The sequence below is a fragment of the Triticum dicoccoides genome, chromosome 5A (genome assembly GCF_002162155.2).
Source record: "Triticum dicoccoides isolate Atlit2015 ecotype Zavitan chromosome 5A, WEW_v2.0, whole genome shotgun sequence".
Lineage (NCBI taxonomy): Eukaryota > Viridiplantae > Streptophyta > Magnoliopsida > Poales > Poaceae > Triticum > Triticum dicoccoides.
This window is the reverse complement of record NC_041388.1, coordinates 571,088,824-571,098,985: the sequence shown is the minus strand read 5'-3', so window position 1 is coordinate 571,098,985 and position 10,162 is coordinate 571,088,824.

The window sequence follows — 10,162 nt, the reverse complement described above, 5'->3', positions numbered from 1 at the left end:
GGCAAGGGGGGCCGGCCCCCTCTTTCCTTCTCCCCCTCTCCCTTTCCTTCCCCCTCTACTACTCCTACTAGGAATAGGAGGAGTCCTACTCCTAGTGGGAGTAGGACTCCCCCTGTAACGCCCTCGACGCGGCTATATCTCCCACGTGTCGAAGCACGACTTAGAGGCATAACCGCATTGAAAGCAATGTCGCAAGTGAGGTAATCTTCACACAACCCATGTAATACATAAGGGAAAGAGATACATAGTTGGCTTACAATCGCTACTTCACACAAATACCTGAATAAAGCATTACATCATCCAAATACAATCAAGGCCCGACTACGGAGCCAAAATAAAAGAAGAACCCCAAATGTGACAAGGTCCCCGATCGACCCCAATTGGGCTCCACTACTGATCAACTAGAACGAAACAACACAAAGGACAAGATCTTCATTGAGCTCCTCCTGAGCTTGGTTGCATCACCTGCACGGTCTCATCGGCACCTGCAAGCTGGTTTTGGAAGTATCTGTGAGCCACGGGGACTCAGCAATCTCGCACCCTCGCGATCAAGACTATTTAAGCTTATGGGTAAGGTAAAAGGTATGAGGTGGAGCTGCAGCAAGCGACTAGCAAATATGGTGGCTAACATACGCAAATGAGAGCGAGAAGAGAAGGCAAAGCACGATCGATAAAGTATGATCAAGAAGTGATCCTATAGCAACCTACGTCAAGCATAACTCCAACACCGTGTTCACTTCCCGGACTCCGCCGGAAAGAGACCATCACGATTACACACGCTGTTGATTCATTTTAATTAAGGTCAAATTCAGGTTTTCTACAACCGGACGTTAACAAATTCCCATATGCCCATAACCGCGGGCACGGCTTTCGAAAGTTCAATCCCTACAGGGGTGTCCCAACTTAGCCCATCACAAGCTCTCACGGTCAACGAAGGAATAGACCTCCTCCCGAGACATTCCGATCAGACTCGGTATCCCGGTTCTTCAAGACATTTCGACAGGGTAAAACTAAACCAGCAACACCACCCAGATGTGCCGACAAATCCCGATAGGAGCTGCACATATCTCGTTCTCAGGGCACACCGGATGAGCAAGACGTCGGGTAAGCCAGCCCAGAGTTGCCCCTGGTAGCCTCGGACATCGCTCAGTTGGACCAACACTCAGAGGAGCACTGGCCCGGGGGGTAAAATAATGATGACCCTCAGGAGCGCGACTCCCAAGGGAAAAGAACAGGCTAGGTGGCAAATGGTAAATCCAATGTTGGGCATTGCTGGAAGAGCTTTACTTAAGGCGAACTGTCAAGGGGTTCCCATTATTACCCAACCGCGTAAGGAATGCAAAATCCGGGAACATAACACCGATATGACGGAAACTAGGGTGACAAGAGTGGAACAAAACACCAGGCATAAGGCCGAGCCTTCCACCCTTTACCAAGTATATAGATGCATTAATTAAATAAGAGATATTGTGATATCCCAACAAGTAAACATGTTCCAACAAGGAACAACATCTCCATGTTCCAACAAGGAACAAACTTCAATCTTCACCTGCAACTAACAACGCTATAAGAGGGGCTGAGCAAAGCGGTAACATAGCCAAACAACGGTTTGCTAGGACAAGGTGGGTTAGAGACTTGGTTCAACAATATGGGAGGCATGATAAGTAAGTGGTAGGTATCGCAGCATAGGCATAGAAAAAGAGCGAGCAACTAAGCAAGCAAAGATAGAAGTGATTTCAAGGGTATGGTCATCTTGCCTGAGATCCCGCAAGGAAGAAGAACGAGTCCATGAAGAAGACAAATGGAACGTAGTCGAACGGGTCCTTACAAACGCGACGTTACCGGAACCAACCCGAAGAAGCAAACACCGGAAAAGAAGCACACAACATAGTAAACAACCAACACATGAACACGGTATGCTATGCGGGATGCAGTATGCGATGCATATGCATGATTGGACAAGGAAAGCATGAACCTAGCCTCAACTTGTAAAGCCAAGTGTGCCACTAGAAAGATGAGATGAAATCGCTTGAAAAGATATAAGGATCACCGGAATCGGAGTTACGGTTTGGAAATGGCAAGCAAAACAAATATGACACCGGTCTGTGATTTACAGCAAGTAGCCATCTAAATGCAATGAGATGAACATGCTACAGCACTCAAACATGTCAACAAAATACATGGCAGGGATGCATACAAGATGCTTAACAAAAGTCTAGCACTAAGCTACGGTCAATTCATCCATTAACAGGTTCAAACAAGCATGGCAAAAATGCATATGGCAAACAGATTTCAGACTTAGTGAAATTAACACTTGTCTGGAATTTCAGATCAGGTAGCCCTCTTCGGAGCAACAAAAATACATGCTACAGGACCTGAACATGGCAAAGTAAAGCATGGCATGGAGCTACTCAAAGAGCTTAACAAAAGTCCCTTCGTGACCTTGAGCCAAAAGAGATCAGAAAATACAATTGCAAGCATGTGAACATGGCAAAAAACATAATCAGTTTTTAGACTTAGTGAAAACTGGCACATGCTGAAAACAGATATCAAGTAGGCCTGTTTACGAGCTCGATGCACTCACTACAGAGCAAGGCATGACAATCTAAGCATACACCCATCAAGAATACACAAAATGCAAGCTAGACATGGTAAGAACAATAACATAGCATGCACGGATCAACTACAACATCCTCGGCAAAATCGCTAACAAGTAGACAATCTGCCCAGATTCACGAAATAGCAAAAGTAGAGCTCGATTGACTCAAGCTAGGGTGCTCCATAATTGCAAACAAAGAAATGGATGGACAGAGCACTATAATATTAACAAAACATCCTTACTGATCATCCTTAAAAGAGGCACGGATCACTAGGAAACAACATGAACATATGGCCATATGAGATAAACAACTCAAGGACTTAGTGGAAATGCTAAGTCCCTGAAAACAGAATTACCAAGTGCACCACTTTGCAAGCTTGTGCTAGTCACCACACACATCATAAAAATACATGGGCTGCACCTCTGGAAAGATGGCAAAACCCTTAACAAAACATATGTAGAGCTCATGGGCCATAACATGCACACAATAATCATGGCAAAAATGACAAATATGCAAATGGAGTAGCAGATCTGACAATTAACTCAAGTAGCCCTCTTCTAACAGCAGTTCGGGCATCAAGATGAACTCAAATGAAAATGATGCAATGGAATGAAATGATGTACTCTCTGAGATGAACATTTTGATATGCTATATGCATGAATCGGAGCTATGGATGCAAAGTTACGATGCGACGAACATGTGCAAATGGATCTGGGAATTTCGGGGACTTAGTGAAATTTCACCTCCGGAGAAAGTCAACGGGATCTCATGGTGCGGGACGGTGCGGTGTAGATCTGGGGGTGGCGTTTGGATCGGGGGCGGGTGGATCTTGTCCCGATCCCCAAACGGATCCGAGTCGCCTGAGAAGAACGCCGGCGACAGGGCCTCTCCGGCGAGCGGCGCCGGCGGTGGTGCACGGTCTCCGAGGCAGCCGTGCATGGTGATGCCAGCGTCGGCGAGCGGCGCACCGGCGAAGGCAGCAGCTAGGACGGCGGGGCGAAGGATGCGGCGGCGGCGGGCGAAGCGCGAGGCAAGGCGATGGCCGGCGGTGAGCAAGCAAGGCGGCCGGCGACCCGGCGGAGGCGATGCGGCGGCGCGGCGAGGAGAAGAGCGCGGGCGGCGGCGCGCGGAGCCGCGGGTGCTCGGGCCCGGAGCGGCTCGGGCGAGGGCCAGAGATGGGCCAGCGGGTCAGGCGCGGTGGAGGACGGCGCGCGGGCTGAGGTGGCGGGCGTTGATTGGCCTGGAGCGGCGGTGGGGATGACGTGGCGTCCTCTGAATGGTGGAGGTGAGGTGGCCGGCGGAGCGGACATGTCCGGGCGGCGCGTGGACGCGTCTGGCTGCGCGAGGGGAAGGATTAAGGTTTCGTCTGCGCGAGAATTTCGGAGGGAGACACCTATTTATAGGTAGAGGGAGCTAGGAGAGTCCAAATGAGGTGCGGTTTTCGGCCACGCAATCGTGATCGAACGACCGAGATGATGGAGAAGGTTTAGGTGGGTTTTGGGCCAAAATGGAGGGGTGTTGGGCTGCAACACACACGAGGCATTTTCGGTCCCTCGGTTAACTGTTGGAGTATCAAACGAAGTCCAAATGGTATGAAACTTGACATGCGGTCTACCGGTAGTAAACCAATGCCGCTTGGCAAGTCTTGGTCCAATCCGGAAATGTTTAATCCCCACACACGAGAAGAAGGAAGAAATGACCACTGGAGGAGAACGGAGCGCCGGAATGCAAAACGGACAACGGGGAAAATGCTCGGATGCATGAGACGAACACGTATTTAAATGAAAAGCACATGATGACATGATATGCAATACATGACACGCAAGCAATGACAAGGCAACAACAACGAATAACTGCACGACACCTGGCACATCGGTCACGGGGCGTTACACCCCCTTGGCGCGCCTCTCCCTGGACGGCCGCCTCCTCCCCTTGCTCCTTTATATACGGGGGCAGGGGGCACCCCATAGACACAACAATTGATCATTTGATCTTTTAGCCGTGTGCGGTGCACCCCTCCACCATAGTCCACCTTGATAATACTGTAGCGGTGCTTAGGCGAAGCCCTGTGTCGGTAGAACATCATCATCGTCACCACGCCGTCGTGCTGACGAAACTCTCCCTCAACACTCGGCTAGATCGGAGTCCGAGGGACGTCATCGGGCTGAACGTGTGCTGAACTCGGAGGTGCCGTACGTTCGGTACTTGATCGGTCGGATCGTGAAGACGTATGACTACATCAACCGCATTGTGCTAACGCTTCCGCTTTCGGTCTACGAGGGTACGTGGACAACACTCTCCCCTCTCGTTGCTATGCATCACCATGATCTTGCGTGTGCATAGGAAAATTTTGAAATTACTTTGTTACCCAACAAGGAGTTCATGTATTCACTATGTGTTAATGCTTTGGTCCGGTACTCTATTAAAAGGAGGCCTTAATATCCCTTAGTTTCCGCTAGGACCCCGCTTCCACGGGAGGGTAGGACAAAAGATGTCATGCAAGTTCTTTTCTATAAGCACGTATGACTATATTCGGAATACATGCCTACATTACATTGATGAATTGGAGCTACTTCTGTGTCACCCTAGGTTATGACTGTTACATGATGAACCACATCCGGCATAATTCTCTATCACCGATCCATTGCCTGCGAGCTTTCCATATGTTGTTCTTTGCTTATTTACTTTTCCGTTGCTATTGCTATCATCACTACAAAATACCAAAAACATTACTTTTGCTACCGTTACTTTTGCTATCGTTACCACTACTATCATATTACTTTGCAACTAAATACTTTGTTGCAGATATTAAGTTTCCAGGTGTGGTTGAATTGACAACTCAGCTGCTAATACTTAAAGGTGTTCGGATAGATCACCCGCAACACAAATAGCCACTTTGGCTGGAACATCAGACTCGTACTCTACATAGTGGTTTGTAGGGTGCAATCGTCCCACATTAGCAAGTTCATGTGCAACCGAATTAGCACTACGACGACACACTCTTATTACAAATTTAGAAAACCACATCTTCAACTGGAACTTTGTGTCCTCAATGATGGCAGCGTATGGTGAATAGTCTACCTTCCAAAGATCTAGGGATAGTAGAAGTCTTGGTGACTTTGCTAAACACAAACACGTTGCTGATTGTGCAAGGGATCATGCATTAGACTTCATGGCCATAATTTAGTTGGGTAAACATGATTTCCAAACACATGATCTAGACCACTTTTCATGCGACTATGATTATGTATGGCATATCTTACCCCCATCCGGGATGTCTCGTGGAATTTTGCTTGGCATCCACTCGACATCCTTGCAAATTTTGTCCTCACATTAAGTTTCATCTTCGAAGTAAGTATGACAATTTCCTATGGAGATTAATGGCCATGTATGCGCTGCTCAAGAGGAATTTAAATTTGTTTTTCTTAGGGAACTTGTTAATACATGTCGGGATAACACTCATCCCATGTTAGTTGGGGGATTTCAACATCCTTCGATATCAATAGGATTGGTTTGAAAGTCGGCGGCCTTTCCTATTAGATGTTGTTATTGTCAGCTTGGATCTACCAGAGCTCACTAAGTGTGGCCGTCATTTCACCTGGGCCAATAACCGTATAGTTCCCACATATGAGAAACTTGGTCGAGTGCTAGTGACCACCGACTAGGAATATAGCTTCCTCTTGCCTCAGTTCGGGCACCCGAAAGAATTGAGGCCTTATCGGATCATCCACTGTTGCTAACCGATTTAGGTCAAACTACTCCAAGTACTAAATTTGATTTGGGATGGCTTACTCGGGAAGGATGCTATGATTTGATTAAGAAAGTTTGGGCGCGTCATCACCGGGCAATACGCCCATTCAACAATGGAATAATATAATTTGTGTCATGCGGCGAATCCTTTGTGGATGGGCTAAACACACCATAGGTATTTACAAAAATGAAAAATTGAGACTCTCCACCTTGATGGACATCCTTGATAAAATCATGGAGGTGAGGCCCCTATCTGCCATTGAGACTGGGCTCAAAATCCTACTAAATGAGTACATTGTCCGCCTTTTATGCGAGGAAGGGATCAAATGGTACCAACACTCAAAGGCTCAGCTCCTGGTTGGGGGGCGATAATACGAAATACTTTCAAATATTTGCCAATGGAAGACATAGAATGAAACATATTCTCGCTCTCGACCAGGATGAGGGCCATATCAAGGGGGACGCCCCATTGAGAAATTTATTATTAAGTATTACGAAGATCATTTTGGACTTTTAGCTGATAGTTCATTTTCACTGGACGAGTCTATAACTAATGACATCCCTCAAGTCTCATAGGCAGAAAATTAGTTTTTAACTACTCCATTCTCTGATGAGGAAATTCGAGACAGAGCGGTTCAGATTGAACAAACAAGGCTCCAGGGCTGGATGGTTTTCTAGCTGAGTTCTAACAATTTTTCTGGGACGTGATTAAGGCGGGCTTGGTACAGTTATTTCTCTGACTGCATACTGAAAACCTTGACATCTCCTGTTTAAACCTTGGGGAAAATATTCTTCTGCGGAAGACTAAGGATGTAAGTCGTATTTAACAATATCGACTGATTTTCCTTCTAAATGTTAGTTTTAAAATCTTTACGAAGGTTTTAACTAATCGGTTGAACGGGGTGGGTGGCCATGTGGTACTACCTACTCAAACTACGTTCATGCAAGGTCACAACATTCTTGATGGAGTTGTTGTGCGGCATGCATGGAACTTTTCATGAAGTTCAACGGAAAAATTGAGTGGGGTCAGCATAAAAATTGACTTCAAAAAGCCTACAATAAAGTGAAGGGGCCCTTTCTTCTGCAAACTCTCTGCATGAAGGGGTTCTTGACACAATAATGTCGATGGGTAGAGAGTTTCATCTCTGGGGGTAGTGACGTAGTGTTACCATCAAAGTGAATGAAGATGTTGGTAGCTATTTTCAGACTCGGAAGGGTCTTCGCCTGGGGGAACCCCTTTCCCCTATTTTGTTCCACATTGTGGCAGATATGTGAGCTACTCTTGTTGAGCGGGCTAAAGTGTCTGATCAGACTACTGTGCAATTCCTCACTTAGTAGAAGATGGCTTGTCTATTCTACAATATGCGGATCATACCATACTTTTTATGGATCATCATGACCTAATAAAGCAAGAAACCTCAAGCTGTTATTATGTTCTTTTAAGGAGCTTTCAGGCCTTAAAATTAATTTTCATAAGAGTGAACTTTTTTGCATCAACGAGGTCACAGTTTTAGCACATCTGAGTATGCTGAGATTTTTGGTTGCCAGCTTGGGCAGTTTCCTATTCGGTACCTAGGTATTCCAATTCACTATGGGCGTCTAACTATTGCCGAATGGAAATACATGGAAGAGAGACTTGAGCAACGACTGGCTAGTTGGAAGGCCAAACTCTTGTCTTATTTCGGCCGGGTGGTCTTGATCAATTTTGTCCTAAGCAATATGGTATTATACATGGTGTCCTTCTTCCGCCTACCGAAAGGGGTTCTACAAAGATTGGACTACTTTAGATCCAGATTTTTCTGGCAGTGTGATAAATCAAAGAAATATCGGCTTGCTAAGTGAAAAGTGTTGTGTCATCCTAAAAGTGAAGGGGGTCTTGGAATTCAAGATCTTGATATTAAAAACATTACCCTTCTCAGTAGATTGGTATAAAAACTACTAACCAAGAATGAAGTGTGGCAGGAAATCATTCGTAACAAGTACGTGAGTTCCAAAGCCATTTCTCAACTCCAATGAAAACTAGGTGATTCAGATTTTTAGTATGGCGTGATGAAGGCCAAGGATTTCTTTTTCTAATTTGGCACTTTCTCAATCAGGGACAGCTCCCCGATTAGGTTCTGGGAGGATACTTGCTTGGCGCCACTCCACCTAAGGTGCAATACCCAAGCTTGTATCAGATTGTTAGAGATAAATTCATCACAATCACACATGTCTTGGGCCAAGCGAACCCTAATATTACTTTCTGCACGGACATATTTAGATCTCGCCTCACAACCGGAATGAATTTCTCACACATTTGGAGCCCATTCAGTTTCCAATCGAACCGCACAAGTTCCAATGGAACTTGCATTAGAACGACATTAGTCAAGTCCTTATATGAGGCGATTGCCCACAACGATGTTCCTACTGATAATAAAAATTGTGGAAGGTCAAACTACCTCTTCAATGAAAATATTCCTTTGGTTTCTAAACAGAGGTGTGAACTTGACTAGAGATAACCTGTCACGCTGCAACTAGCAAGGCAGTAAGACTTGCTTCTTTTGCCAACTTGACGAGTCTATTCAACACCTATTTTTTAGTGTAAATTTGCTTGTGCAGTGTGGTCCATCGTTAAAGTAGCTTCAAATATTTACCCCCTTGAAAAGGTTAAACTTCTCAGTTCTGTTTGTGGGAGGAGACTAGGGATTTGGGCCTTGACTGCCCAATGTTCACCCCTCAAGTGTGGCCAATCAAGGACCATCAAAAGTGAGCACCGGTTCTCCCTCCCGCCTCTCTTGTCCCTCATCTCTATCGGGGGTGGCCGTCGGCTCGTCGTAGGGCCGCTGGTATAGGTGCCGGCGAGATCTGGCCGTCCCATTCTTCCTCTTGGAGCTCTGGATCCAAGGTGGCAACCTCACCTGGTGGATCGACGCGGGGGCTGCGGTAACCGGCGCTCCTCGGCCATGGGGGCGGCAAGTGGTGGTTGTGGTGCAGGGCATCTCGGCGATGCCCTTTCCTGATTTGGTGGCTTCCGTCTTCTTCAACTATGGATGCCTTCGCTAGTCCTTGCTCAGGTGACCTCCGGTCACCGAAGTTTGTCCTAGTCAGAGGCTGGAGGTGGGGGGTACCACCGGAGAAATCCTAGGCCGGTTGTGGTGGCCACGACGACGGCGACACCAATGGGCATTGTACCCTTCCTAGAGGCACCGTCTAGGTTGCCCCTTTCCCTCTTCCTTCCCCCCAACTCATATGCCGAGTGAAAACCCAAATCCTTTCCAGATCGAGCGGCATCGGTGCTTTGGGCGTCGTCACCCTCTTCAGAGTGCCGTTCTTGGTGATCTCGGGGTAGATGTGGTGCTCTTGTTGTTTGGCGGTGGACGGTGGTGTGGTTGGAGTCCACCTGGTGTTGGTGTGTTGGTGCTCATGTTCCCTTTGGATGCTCCTTCGCTATTCATGGATGGCAGAGCTCTGTGCTTCCCCTGACCTGGTGACTCGGCGTCCCCCTTCCTTTGTTGCTTGGTGTTCAGCAGTCCTTCCTTGCATTTCTTCTCCCCGTGTGGATATCCATGTCGGTACTAAAGCCCCATCGATGTGCTCGTCGTAACGTGGTGTCGGTCTCTAGTTTTTTTTCTCGATGATAATGCCACCAGTTCAATCTTTTGTTCTCGTGGGAGTGTCTCCATCTTTCAATGGATCAGCGCCTTTCGTGCCAAGGCAAGGGGCCATGGAGGCCCCTTTTGAAGATGGAGGAGGGTGGAGACTTCGTGAGCCCCTCCCCACATGTTGCCTCCTTCCGTCAAGGTCGTGATGGTTTTGTTGTGGGGTGTTTGTTC